At 35.3% G+C, this 14563-nt stretch overlaps 1 protein-coding gene across 2 annotated transcripts in view; it reads right to left on the minus strand.

Annotated features, from left to right (window-relative positions):
• Window positions 1–14563, minus strand: part of GPC5 (glypican 5) — a 1360202-nt gene that overhangs the window by 204274 nt on the left and 1141365 nt on the right. The window lies entirely within an intron of this gene.

The following is a 14563-nucleotide window of genomic DNA, read 5'->3' on the forward strand; positions in this document are numbered from 1 at the left end:
AGAAAAGAAAAAACCTGCAACCCAAAATACTCTTACCAGCAAGGTTATCATTTAGAACAGAAGGAGAGATAGTGTCCCAGACAAACAAAGCTTAAAGGAGTTCATCACCACTAAACCAGTCTTATAAGAAACATTAAAGGAAATTCCTTGAGTGGAAAGAACTGACCATAATGAGAAATAAGAAAATTATGAAAGGAAAAAATTCTACATGTAAATGTAAGCATATAAGAAAAGTACTAGATCAATCACTTATAAAACCAGTCTGGAAATTAAAGCATAAAAGGAGCAAAATCAATTATAACTTTAAAAATCAGTCAAGCAATTCACAAAATAAAAAGATGTAAGTATGACATAACTTAAACAAAATGTGAGGGGGAGGTAAAAATTTTGTGCTTTTAAAATGGGTTCAAACTTAAGTGACCATCAACTTAATATATACTGCTATATGCATAAGATGTTATATATGAATCTAATGGTTAGCACAAGTCAAAAACCTGTAATAGATATGCAAAAAAGAAAGAGAAAGGAGCCAAAAATTAACACTAGAGAAAGTCATCAAACCACAAAGGAAGAGGGCAAAAGAAGAAAGGAACAGAGAGAAGATACAAAAATCACAACAAAGCAAGTCAAAAAAATGGCAGTAAGCACATACTTATCAATAATTTCTTTGAATGTAAATAGATTAAATGTTCCAATCAAAACACACAGGATAACTAAATGGATAAAAAAGTAAGACCCATATATATGCTGCCTATAAGAGACTCACTTCAGAACTAGACACATGCAGACTGAAAGAGAAAGGATGGAAAAACATTAAGCATGCAAATGGAAGTGAAAAGAAAGCCAGGGTAGCAATACTCATACTGGATAAAACAGACTTTAAAACAGACTAACAAGAAGCACAGAGGGACACTATATAATTGTAAAGGGAAAAACCCAACAAGAGGATATAAAAATTATAAATAATTATGCACCAACATAGGAGCCTCCACAAACATAAAGTCACTATTAACAAACATAAAGGACGAAATTGATGGTAATACAATAACAGTAGGGGGTATTAACATATCATTTACCTCAATAGACCATCCAGACAGAAAATCAAAAAGTAAACAGTTGCTTTGAATGACACATTGGACCAGATGAAACTTTGGATATATTCAAAACATTCCATTTAAAAATAATGGAACATACATTATTTTCAAGCATGCATGGAAAATTCTACAGAATAGATGTTAGACCACAAAACAAATCTCAACAAATGCAAAAAGATTAAAAGCACATTGTGCATCTTTTCTGACCACAACAATATGAAACTGAAATCAATCAGAAGAAAGAGTTGGAAAGAACACAAATACATGAAAGCTAAATAACATGCTGCTAAATGAATGGATGAATGTGTCAACAAAGAAATCAAAGAGGAAAGTTAAAAAATGGGGATAAATGAAAATGAAAACATAAAGGTCTAAAATCTTTGGGATGCAGCAAAGGGCATTCTAAGAAGGAAGTTTAAAGCAAAATAAGCCTACCTTAAGAAACAAGAAAAATCTCAAATAAGCAATTTAGTATTACACTTCAAGGATCTAGAAAAAGAAGAACAAACAAAAGCCAGATCCAGTAGAAAGGAGGAAATAATAAAGATCAGAGCAGGAATAAGCAAAATAGGAACTAAAACAAAAAACAAAAAAAAACAATTGAACAGATCAATGAAACTAGAAGCTGGTTCATTTGAAAGATCAACAAAATTGATAAGACTTTAATAAGACTCATTGAATAAAAAAGAGAAGACTCAAATAAAATTAAAAATTAAGAGAAGAAATAACAAACACCTCAAAAACACAAAGGATTATGAGAGAATGCTATGAAAAATTATATGCCAACAAATTAAACAACTACCCCCAATGGATAAATTCCTAAAAATATATAACCTTCAAAAACTGAATCAGGAAGAAACAGAAAATTTGGATAGATGATTACCAGCAATGAAATTGAATCATTCATCAAAAAACTTGCTACAAACTAAAGTCTAGGACCACATGGTTTCACAGATGAAATTTACCAAACATTTAAAGAAGAGTTAATACCTATTCTTCTCAAACTATTTCAAGAAATAGAAAAGGAAGCTTCTAAGTTCTTTCTATGAGGTTGGCATAACCCTGATGCCAAAACCAGATAAAGACACTACCAAAAAAGGAAACTACAAGCCAATATCTCTGATGAACATAGATGCAAATATCCTCAACAAAATATTAGCAAGCTGAATCCACAACACATTAAAAAAAATCATTCACCAGGATCAAGTTGGATTTATTCCAGGGATGCAAGCAGGGCTCAATATTGACAAATCAATTGACATATCACATTAACAAGACAGGTGATAAAAACCATATGATCATCTCAAGAGATGCAGAAAAGAGCATTTGCAAAATACAACATCCATCCATGATAAGAACTCTCAACAAAATAGGTTTAGAGGGTACATACCTCAACATAATACAGGCCATATATGAAAAAACCACAACTAACATCAGATTCAGTGGTGGAAAATTGGTAAATTTTCCTCTCAGAATTAGAAAGAAGACAAGGATGTTCACTCTCACCACTTACTCAACTTAGTACTGAAACTCCTAGCCATAGCAATCAGACAAGAGAAAGAAATGAAAGGCACTGAAATTAGTAAGGAAGAAATAAAAGTTTCACTATTTGCAGATGACATGATGATATATATAGAAAATCCTAAAATTCCACCAAAAAAATACTAGAATAAATGAATTCAGTAAGGACTTGGATACAAAATCAATATACAGAATTCTGTTGCATTTCTACATGCCAATAATGAAGTAGCAGAAAGAGAAATCTAAAAGAAAATCCCATTTACAATTGCAACAAAAATAATAAAATAACTAGGAACAAACTTAGCCAAGGAGTGAAAGAACCATACTCTGAAAACTATAAAACAATGATGAAAGCAATTGAAGATGATACAAATAGAAAGATATTTCATGCTCATGGATTAGAAGAATCCAATATTGTTAAAATGTCCATATTATCCAAAGCAATCCACAGATTTAATACAATCACTGTCAAAATACCAACATTTTCTACAGAACTAGAACAAATAATCCTAAATTTTGTGTTTGGAATCCTAAAAGACCCTGAATAGCCAGAACAATTCTAAGAAAGAAGAAAAAAGCTGGAGGTATCACAATCCCAATTTTCAAGATATACTACCAAGTTGTAGTGTTTTAAACAGTATGGTACTGGCACAAAAATAGACACATAGATCAATAGAACAGAACAGAGACCCCAGAAATAAACTCATGAGTTTATGGCCAATTCATCTATGACAATGGAGGCAAGACTATACAATGCAGGAAAAGACAATTTCTTCAACAAATGGTGCTTGGAAAACTGGATAGCTACATGCAAAAGAATAAAACTGAAGACACACACAAATAGTTAAAATGGATTAAAGACCTAAATGTGAGACCTAAAACCATAAAACTCCTAGAAGCAAACAGAGGCAGTAATTTCTTTGACATCAGCTATAGAAACATTTTTCTCAATAGGTCTCCTCAGGTAAGGAAAACAAAATCAAAATTAAAATATTAGGACTACACCAATGTAAAGAGCTTTTGCACAGTGTTAAAAAATTAACAAAACAAAAAGACAACCAACTGAATGGAAGAAGATATTTGTAAATGATATATCTGAAAGGGGTTAATATTTAAAATATATACAAAAAAACTCATACAACTCAGTAACAAAACAAAAATCTGATTAAAAAATTGGCAGAAGATCTGAATAGACATTTTTCCAAAGAAGACATTTTTCCAAAGTCCTAAGGTGGACAACGGAAACATGAAAAGATGCTCAACATCACTCATCATCAGGGAAATGCAAATCAAAATCACCATGAGATATCACTTTGCACCTGTCAGAATGGCTAAAATAAAAAACAGGAAAATAACAAGTGTTGACAAAGATGTGGAAAAAAAGGAACCCTCGTGCACTGTTGGTGGGAATGCAAACTGGTACAGCCACTGTAGAAAACCATATAGAGGTTCCTCTAAAAATTAAAAATGAATTACTATATGATCTATTAATTCTACTACTGAATATTTACCCAAAGAAAACAAAAACACTAATTCAAAAACATATATTATGCACCTCTATGTTAATTGCAGCATTATTTACAATAGTGAAGATACGGAGACTACCCAAGTGTCCATCCAAAGATGAATGGATAAAAAAAAAAAAGTGGTATGTGTATATATAGAGAGAGAAATATTACTCAGCCATAAAAAAGAAAGATCTGGCATTTGTAGCAATATGCATGGACCTAGATGGTATAATTCTAAGTGAAATAAGTTAGAGAAAGACAAATACCATATGATTTCTCTTACATGTAGAATTAAGGAACAAAACAAATGAACAAAGAAAATAAGAAGCAAATATAAATCAGACTCTTAAATGGAGAACTAGTGGTTGCCAGAGGGATGGTGGTTAGGGGGAGGAGTGAAATAGATAAAGGGGATCGAGAGTACCCTTATTGTAATGAGCACTGAACAGTTTCAATCACTATATTGTACAGCTGAAACTAATATAACACTATGTTAATTATAATTCAATAAAAATATATGCTAATATAAAAAGGAAGAATCTGGTATAGTGTTATTTACTGGTTTCATATAAATAAAATAAAAATAAGTAATAATGATGAAGACTGGTAATTACCTTAGAGTTTTATTTTTATCAGATTTTTAAATAAAAATAGGTGAATGCATGCAGTAAATACAAATTGATTTAATTGTTTTTTTTACTTTTTCTACATTTTTATCAGGTAGCAAAGTGTCACAAAAGTGTTATGCTGAATTTCTGTTATTTTCTCTCTAAAGTGTAGTGCTAAAAAAAATAAATAATTTGAAGTTGTAAAGAAGCCCTTCTTTTTTAGTGCTAATTTCTTTCCTTTGTATACCCTGAAGTAGAAATACATTTAAAATGTCAACAAAAGGAAAAAGCAGATAAAACCATGATGACATAAAGCCCTTTAGAAATTAATAATGTTCTTGATTGATTCATGGTATGATGATCTAACTTTCTATAAGCTTCTGATCTTACCACTGTTTGATTATTACCCAGCAACAGGGAAAGATCACATTTGGTCTTTGTTCTAACTCAACACAATGACTATAGTTTTATCAGAGGAACCCTCATAATTTTACCTGCTTTGTAACAGCAAAGCAGGTTCCATGTAAACTCCTCAGAGAGTAGCCAGATAACTTCCAAGCATGTTTGATAACCCAAAGGCCACTTGGTCAAGTGCCCCAGAGAAAAATTCAAACTGTGATAGAGGCACTTCTTTGACCCATAGTCCTAAACTACTGACTACAGAGACTCCTTATAAGCATTAGATAAAGCCAGTGAGAGGAATATGTCAAAGCTTGAATGTGAGGCCTCAAGTTTGAACGTCTACTCTTTTCCAATGGGTTTCCTGAAACTAGGAGAATAATTGTTTTGTATAAAAAGTCATACCACCAGCCTAGTGAAGCTATATATTTAGTTCTCTGATCCAAATATTTGTCATCTCCTTCAATAAGTCTTTGCACAGGTCACCTAAATAGTTTATGCTCCACCTTCCAGATGTGAACATAAAAATATCTGTAATTAATGATTATTTTACTACATTTAAACATTGTCATTTCTAAAAAATTGAAAATACCAATATTAGTATTTCCCTCATTCTCATGTTTAGTCTGCTTTGTTCAGAAAAGTATTTAAAATCATTGTCTCTGAAGTTACTCTAATGTCCGTTCTCTAAGAATTCCATGCTATGGAAATACCTTTACATGGGGTCAGTATTTGTCTTTAAGTTCCTTTTTTTTTTTTTTTAAAGATTTTATTTATTTATGTATTTGAGAGAGAGAGAGAGAAACAGCATGAGAGGGGATAGGGTCAGAGGGAGAAGCAGGCTCCCTGCCGAGCTGGGAGCCCGATGTGGGACTCGATCCCAGGACTCTGGGATCATGACCTGAGCCGAAGGCAGTCGCTTAACCAACTGAGCCACCCAGGCTCCCTGTCTTTAAGTTCTAAGTTGCGAAAGATATTGTCTAATTATTTAGAATTTTAGTTTTTCTACTGTGGGGTATTTATTTGTTAAAATAAAGCTTTTCAAGTTGTCATGGTATTCTATCAGGTATTTCTGTTGGTTCCTAAGGATGAAAAAGCAAAAAAGCACTAAAATGTAGGAAAAGAGTACAAATAAGAGAATTCATTTTATCACCAGCCTGCAAAGCAACAGATATGTCTTGACATGTTAAAACAGCTTATCTCATTTCAAATGTAACATTGTCTCTGAAAACCCTGCTAAAATTTTGTGCATTTATGAAGAAAAATGAATATATATTTTTCTACACTGGTTAAGAATAGCATTTCTGGGGCAAGACTGCAGAAATTAACAAAATGAGGTTGGAAGAGAATGACCTAAATTTAGGGCCAAATTAAGCTATCCTAGAAGTAAAAAATCTGAAGTTCTAATCCTATTTACTTTATTTAAAATATATTTATTGTTGAAATATAGTTGACATACAAAGTTGTATTCATTTCAGGTTTACAATGTAGTGATTTGACAATTTTATATGTTATTCAATGCTCATCACGATAGGTATAGTCACCATCTGTCATCATATAATTACAATTATTATTACAATATTATTGACTACATTCCTTATGCTGTACTTTTCATCTCCATGACTTATTTTATAACTGGAAGTTTGTACCACTCACCTATTCTGCCCATCTCCCACCCCCTTCCCTTCTCTGGCAAGCACCAGTTCTCAGAATTTATGAATCTCCTTCTATTTTTTGTGTTTGTTCATTTGTTTCTCAGATTCCACATATAAGTGATGCCAGACAGCATTTGTCTTAATCTTGTTAATAACTGATCCTGACATCCTTCTCTCTGCTAAACTGTCAGATTTTCTACTGAGTCCTCCTCACCCACTTCTAGAATCTTCCAATAAATGGCCTTGCCCTGTGTTCCATGGCAATGACTTTACAATGTATTTACTTTAGCCTCTTAGCACTTCAAGACCATTTCAACATCTTCCTTAACTTCTCTCAGCCTCTAGTATCTTCCATTTCTAATCTATCCTGCACAGAGAACCATTCATTTATCCTTAAATACTACTTACTTATGTTACTCTCAATTGCCTACAGGATAAAGCACTGCTTTTTTAAAACTTACTCCAGCTTGGAAAAACTTATCCCCCCCACATGTGTTTTCTCATAGATGCTATTTATTTCTAGCATGTCTACCTACTTTTTCCGTGCCAATTAGCCTACTTGTAAGAAATCTTTCCAGTCTCTTTTTGTTATCTACATGAATTCTGCAAATTCAATTGACCACAATAGCTAATCATAAAAACTCCTGTTCAAGAAATTCTGGAATCCTACTGTTGTATTTCTTTTTGTAGAGTACCCTTATGCGTATAATTTATTTATACACTATGAGGACTACACCTCCCTTAAAAAAATCACACAGTGACCTATATAAAAGTACACTTTCTGTCTTCTTTATAAATGTAAATATGACATATTATATATTCATATATATCACATATTCATCATCATTCATTTGAATTTTCAAACTTTTTCAAATTTTTATTGACTATAGTTTCCATTACATGTGAAGCACAGTGCTAAGTGAGAATATAGCATATCTTCAAGAAAAATAGGAACAGTTGTAAATATGCAAGTGAAGAATTTAAGGCAGAATGACAACGATTTACAAATCATTTGTATAAGGTACCTGAGTCGTGCATATGAAAAGTGACTGATTAGGACAAGCTTTTTTTTTTTTAATTGGGATTGAGGATACTTAACAATTATCAGTTGAGCAATTTATGTATCTTTTGATAATCTTACTCCACTGAGGTAAAGCATATCATTATCTCCATTTTATAGATGGGATAACAGATGTTCATAATGCCTAAGCCACTTGTCCTAAATCATTCCCTCAGTAGGTACTAGAGATAAGGAAGGTCAGAGAAGTCTTTAAAACATCATTTGCTGTTATGATGAGACATGATATACTCGTTAGGTAGAAAAAAGCATAGAGTTAAACACAAAGATCTCTCTCTCTCTCTCTATGTATATATACATATATACACATATATTATATACATATATATACATATATATGTATATATACATATATATGTGTGCGTATGTATATATGTGTGTGTGTGTGTGTGTATATATATATATATATATAAATTGCAAGTGTTTCAAGATTTCAAGATGCTGTACTACTAAGTCACATATATCCCTGTAGCTACAGTCCACCACCCTATATTCTGCTGTATTCTTTTGGGCCTGCAAACATTTCCCCAACTCCCCTGCCAGCTGGCTTTCTCTTAGTGGAAAGCACAAGAGGGAGACTGGAAGGAGGAGGGCATAAGGGTTGACCTTCTGTTTATACTTCATGTCAGCATCTTAAAGCAAGAGAGGACAATGACAGTTTCAGCCTTTTGCCTCTTTTGACACACTGAGCACCAGCCTCGGTGCCTCCTCAGAGGTACCTGCACCAACTCATAATGCACCCTGGGTGGTCTGAGCACCAGCTGCATGGCATCATCTTAAGAGCTTCTAGTACTAGTTGTGAGGAGTCCTCTCCTATGTTATATTCTGGTAACCCCAACTCCTCTCTTTTGTTCCCCCAGCTCTGGTATAGCAGCTACTTTCTATAGTTATGAATTTTTGCACTATTTTAGCATCCTTTCCTTGCTATTTCAGGTTTCTGACATCTGGTGGCCAGTTCTCTGAAATACATACCATAGTTTCGGTTTTTCTGACTATATCTTTTTTTTTTAATTTAAATTCAATTAGCCAACTTATAGTACATCATTAGTTTCAGATGTAGTGTTCAATAATTCATCAGTTGCGTGTAACACCCAGTGTTCATCACATCATGTGCCCTCCTTAGTGCCCATCACAGAATTACCCAATCCCCCCCGCCCCTCCCCTTCAGCAACCCCCAGTTTGTTTCTCAGAGTTGAGTCTCTCATGGTTTGTCTTCCTCTCTGATTTCCCATTCAGTTTTCCCTCCCTTCCTTTATGATCCTCTGCACTATTTCTTATATTCCACATGTGAGCGAAACCATATAATTGTCTTTCTCTGATTGACTTATTTCACTTAACATAACACCCTCCATTTCCATCCATGTCGATGTAAACGGTAGGTATTCATCCTTTCTGATGGCTGAGTAATATTCCATTGTGTATATAAACCACATCTTCTTTATCCATTCTTCTGTTGAAGGACTTCTGGGCCCCTTCCACAGTTTGGCTACTGCGGACATTGCTGCTATGAACACTCTGGTGCAGGTGCCCCTTTGTTTCACTACATCTGTATCTATGGGGTAAATACCCAGTAGTGCAATTGCTGGGTCATAGGGTAGCTCTATTTTTAACTTCTTGAGGAACCCCCACTGTCTTCCAGAGTGACTGTAACAGTTTGCATTCCCACCAACAGTGTAAGAGGGTTCCCTGTTCTCCACATTCTCACCAACAACTGCTGCTTCCTATCTTACTAATTTTAGCCATTCTGACTGGTGTGAGGTGATATCTCATTGTGGTTTTGATTTGTATTTCCCTGATGCCAAGTGATATGGAGCATTTTTTCAGTGTCTGTTGGCCATTTGGATGTCTTCTTTGGAGAAATGTCTGTTCATGTCTTCTGCCCATTTCTTGACTGGATTATTTAGTTTTGGGGTGTTTACTTTCATAAATTCTTTATAGATCTTGGATATCAGCCCTTTATCTGATATGTCATTTGTAAATATCTTCTCCCATTTCACAGTTTGCCTTTTAGTTTTGTTGACTGTTTCCTTTGCTGTGCAGAAGACTTTTTTCTTGATAAAGTCCCAATAGTTCATTTTTGCTTTTGTTTCCTTTGCCTTTAGAGACGTGTCTTGCAAGAAGCTACCATGGCCAAGGTCGAAGAGGTTGCTGCTTATGTTCTCTTCTAGGATTTTAATGGATTCCTGTCTCACATTTAGGTCTTTCATCCATTTTGAGTTTATCTTTGTGTATAGTGAAAGAGAATGGTCTAGTTTCATTCTTCTGCATGTGGTTGTCCAATTTTCCCAGCACCATTTACTGAAGAGATGGTCTTTTTTCCATTGGATTTTCTTTCCTGCTTTGTCGAAGATTAATTGACCACAGAGGTGAGGGTCCATTTCTGGGCTCTCTATTCTGTTCCATTGATCTATGTGTCTGTTTTTGTTCCAGTACCATGCTGTCTTGATGATCACAGCTTTGTAATAGAGCTTGAATCAGGCATTGTGATGCCTCCAGCTTTGGTTTTCTTTTTCAATATTCCCCTGGCGATTCAGGGTTTTTCTGGTTCCATACAAATCTTAGGATAGTTTTTTCCAGCTCTGTGAAAAATGTTGATGGAATTTTGATAGGGATTGCATTGAATGTGTAGATTGCTCTGGGTAGCATAGATATTTTAACAATATTTATTCTTCCAATCCACGAGCATGGAATGTTTTTCCATCTCTGTGTGTCTTTCTCAATTTCTTTCATAAGTGTTCTGTAGTTTTTAGAGTACAGATCCTTTACATCTCTGGTTAGGTCTATTCCTAGGTATCTTATGGTTTTGGGTGCAATTGTAAATGGGATAGATTTCTTAATTTCTCTTTCTTCAGTCTCATTGTATAGAAATACAACTGATTTCTGTGCATTGATTTTGTATCCTGCCATGTTGCCGAATTGCTGTATGAGTTCTAGCAATTTTAAGTGGAGTCTTTTGGGTTTCCACATAAAGTATCATGTCATCTGCAAAGAGTCAGAGTTTGACTTCTTCTTTGCCAATTTGAATGCCTTTTATTTCTTTTTGTTGTCTGATTGCTGAGGCTAGGACTTCTAGTATTATGTTGAACAACAGTGGTGAGAGTGGGCATCCCCAATGTTTTCCTGACCTTAGGGGAAAAGCTCTGTTTCTCCCCATTGAGAACAATATTCACTGTGGGATTTTCATAGATGGCTTTTATGATATTGAAGTATGTTCCCTCTATCCCTATACTTTGAAGAGTTTTAATCAAGAAAGGATGTTGTACTTGGTCAAATGCGTTTTCTGCATCAATTGAGAGGGTCATATGGTTCTTGTCTTTTATTAATGTGATCTCTCACATTGATTGATTTGTGAATGCTGAATCACCCTTGCATCCCAGAAATAAATCCCACTTGGTCATGGTGAATAATCCTTTTAATGTTCTATTGGATCCTATTGGCTAGTATCTTGGTGACTGTACCCTGATAGATACAGAACCCTTTATTTCAGTTTATTTCAATTTTATAAGCCCTTTTTTTTTTTTTTAAGATTTTATTTATTTATTTATTTGAGAGAGAGAGAGAAACAGCATGAGAGGGGAGAGGGTCAGAGGGAGAAGCAGGCTCCCTGCTGAGCTGGGAGCCTGATGTGGGACTCGATCCCAGGACTCTGGGATCATGACCTGAGCCGAAGGCAGTCGGTTAACCCACTGAGCCACCCAGGCGCCCTAATTTTATAAGCCCTCCTTAATAATCATTGAAACAAATGTCACATCCTCTTTATTCCTATCTACAAACTTCTCTTTTCCTTCTTCCATGAACAGAAGGCCACCCCTGTTTTTATATCTATACCATAGGCTAGAGAGCAGGCTGGGACCCTCCATAGATTCAGGGTGGAATCATAAATTCTCTGAGATAATCCTGCTATGGAGTATAATTTTGATGTTAGGAGGCATATGATGGAAGCTTAACACCAAAAAGAACATCTTCTCTTCTAGCTGTTTAGATGTTTTTTGGTGAAACTATGAAGCCTAGAGCTGGCGTGTCATTTCTTGCTGATTAAAAAAGAAGCTGAAACTTTGAGGATAATTGAAAAAGCCTAGGCATTAGATAGCACCACTGAGCCACTGAATCAATGATCCCTAAAAGTTTGCCAACTTGGATTTTTCTATTATATAAAATAAGTCATTTTCATTGGGGTTAAGACACTTCTAGTAGAGGCGCGCGTGGGTGGCTCAGTCGTTAAGCGTCTGCCTTCAGCTCAGGTCATGGTCCCAGGGCCCTGGGATCAAGCCCCGCATCGGACTCCCTGCTCAGCGGGGAGCCTGCTTCTCCCTCTCCCACTCCCCCTGCTTGTGTTCCCTCTCTCGCTGTGTCTCTCTCTCTGTCAAATAAATAAAATCTTAAAAAAAAAAAAAAGACACTTCTAGTAGAGTTGTCTATTCTTGCTACAAAAATCCTAAATTATAGAACAGAATGTCTTTCTTTAGATGATACATCTACAAAACTATGTATCTCTCTATTTTTGTATATATTTGCATCTATAATATATACACATCTACATATAAAAATATATGCTTTGCCTTTATCTATCTTAGTAGCTAAGGCAAATGGTGAGACTTAGTAGCTATTAACTAATGGTTGAAGGAGTATGTTTTTACACTTTTCATGCAAAATGAGCTTTCCAATATAAGGAAAGGTAAGATGTAGCTTCAATCAGAGGAGGTAGAACAAAGTGATTAAATATGGAAAATAAAACCTGGAAAGGTAGAAAAGAACTCACAAATTCTAAAGTAATAGTCAAGGGGTTTCATTGCCTTTGAAACTGCCTCCAAAGAAAGTGATGAGTCTTTCTTTGAATTATATATACTTTTAAAGAATTATTTTAGTGAGCCCCTTTGTTGAGCACTGTCTTGGATCTCCGCAGTATATCAGGTGATTATAGGAGAAGAGGGAAAGCATGGGTTACAAGGCCTTCCCTTTGAGGCTGGTCTTGTTTATTTCTGAATGTTCTCACTGAGGAGTCAGTTCTGCTTTCATGGAGAGTTTTATATTATACGTACAGGATAGAATGCAGTGACTAGGCAAGATCTGAGATTTCTGGCAAGTCTGTTGAATAAATAATACTATTTTTTCAACTTCCTTACTGCTTTCATCTTGGGATATGCAACACTCTAAAATACTAGTCAAACTTCAGAACACCCCTGCACTATGCTTATGGGTGTTCTTTTTCAGAGATTTACTGAGGGGCCAACTGATGGATCATAGGCTGCCTAGAAAGTTACCTGAAAAATGCAGATCAGACCAAGAAGCAGCCTTTTTGCCTTAACAGGTAGTCATGTTGCTGCTTCAGGACTGCACGATGGAACAGATGAAAGTGTGTTCTTATATGTAGAGCTTCAGAGTGTCAAGTGTATTTGAAAAAGTGAGATCTTTTCCTTAAGAGGAAAAAGAAAAAGAGAAAGCTGAGGGCTGGTAGACAGTAGAGACAGCTCTAGATACTTGGGTGGGCAGGCTAATATTTTTGCTTTGAATTCTGGGAAGACTTTTCTTTTTTATTTTAACTTGCTGTTGTCCATTTTTGCCAACTAGGCCCTATGTAATCCTAGTGACATACCTACAAAGGAAATGACCATCTTTACATCGTTAGTTCAATCTTAGAAAGAATGAGAAATCAATCTAAATAGAGACTCAGAATTTGATGGGATGAAAAAAAAAAGTGAACAACACTGAGAGATGGATCTTAAATAGTTTTAGGGTTATGAATTCAAAACACAATTTGGTGAGATGTTTAGAGAAAACACTTTATACAAACTCATCTCTACCAGGAAAGACCTCTCAATCATGAGTAAATACAATGTTTAGGGACAACAAATCATTCTGTAATCAACTTCAGGGTTTCCTTTGGACCCCTCTAGCCTTTGGCTTCCTCATGCTGATCACTCTCTCTGTCCAGTGTTTAGCCAGACTCATCACCTTGGCATCCATATGGATTAGTTCTCTGGCTCCCAATTTAACTACATTTCCTTGAATCTGGCAACTTTCCATTTTGGTATATTGCAAATGATAATTATCTCCATCTGTATTGCACATAGCTGTGTGCATACATGTACAGCACCCATGAATTCATTTCTTTGTAAAACCTAAATTCACTTAGTGCCAAGGATTATGCTGGGTGCTGGAAATCAGTAGTGAGCAAGGCACTGCTTTTCTGGAATTTACATGCTAAGGAGAAAAGGGTTAAAGCATTAAAATTATTTCAACAAAAATTATCAGTATAAATATGTAGAAAAAACACAGGGTATGTTATGGCAAATCACAAGGCACCTTGTCTGTAGTTTCAGGAACATCATCCCAAAGGAAGTAACTTCTATACTATTGGCATGACTTAAATATGAGGGGATGTGAAGTGGGGTAGAATAGAGAAGACTCCTTGACAGTATACCTTGTACAAAATTCTGAATGAGAAAAGGTCTGTTGTCTCTGAGGCAATGAGGGCAAGCCACTGATACTGGAGCAGATGATCAGGAAACAGGAAGGGAGAAGATGTTAGTGGACAGAGGCCTGGGTGGCAAAAGGAAAAATAAAGAGAAGGGGATGGGTTCAACTGCTCTTTATGACTTGGAGAAAGGAACTTGCAAGTCAGCCTCATGTGCTCCAAAACTGTGATAAACGGCAAGCAGTTATCCAACCTACTCTGGCAAGAGTAATGAATGTGTAGCAA

This window comes from Phoca vitulina, unplaced genomic scaffold (genome assembly GCF_004348235.1).
Source record: "Phoca vitulina isolate PV1807 unplaced genomic scaffold, GSC_HSeal_1.0 scaffold5, whole genome shotgun sequence".
Taxonomy (NCBI): Eukaryota; Metazoa; Chordata; class Mammalia; order Carnivora; family Phocidae; genus Phoca; species Phoca vitulina.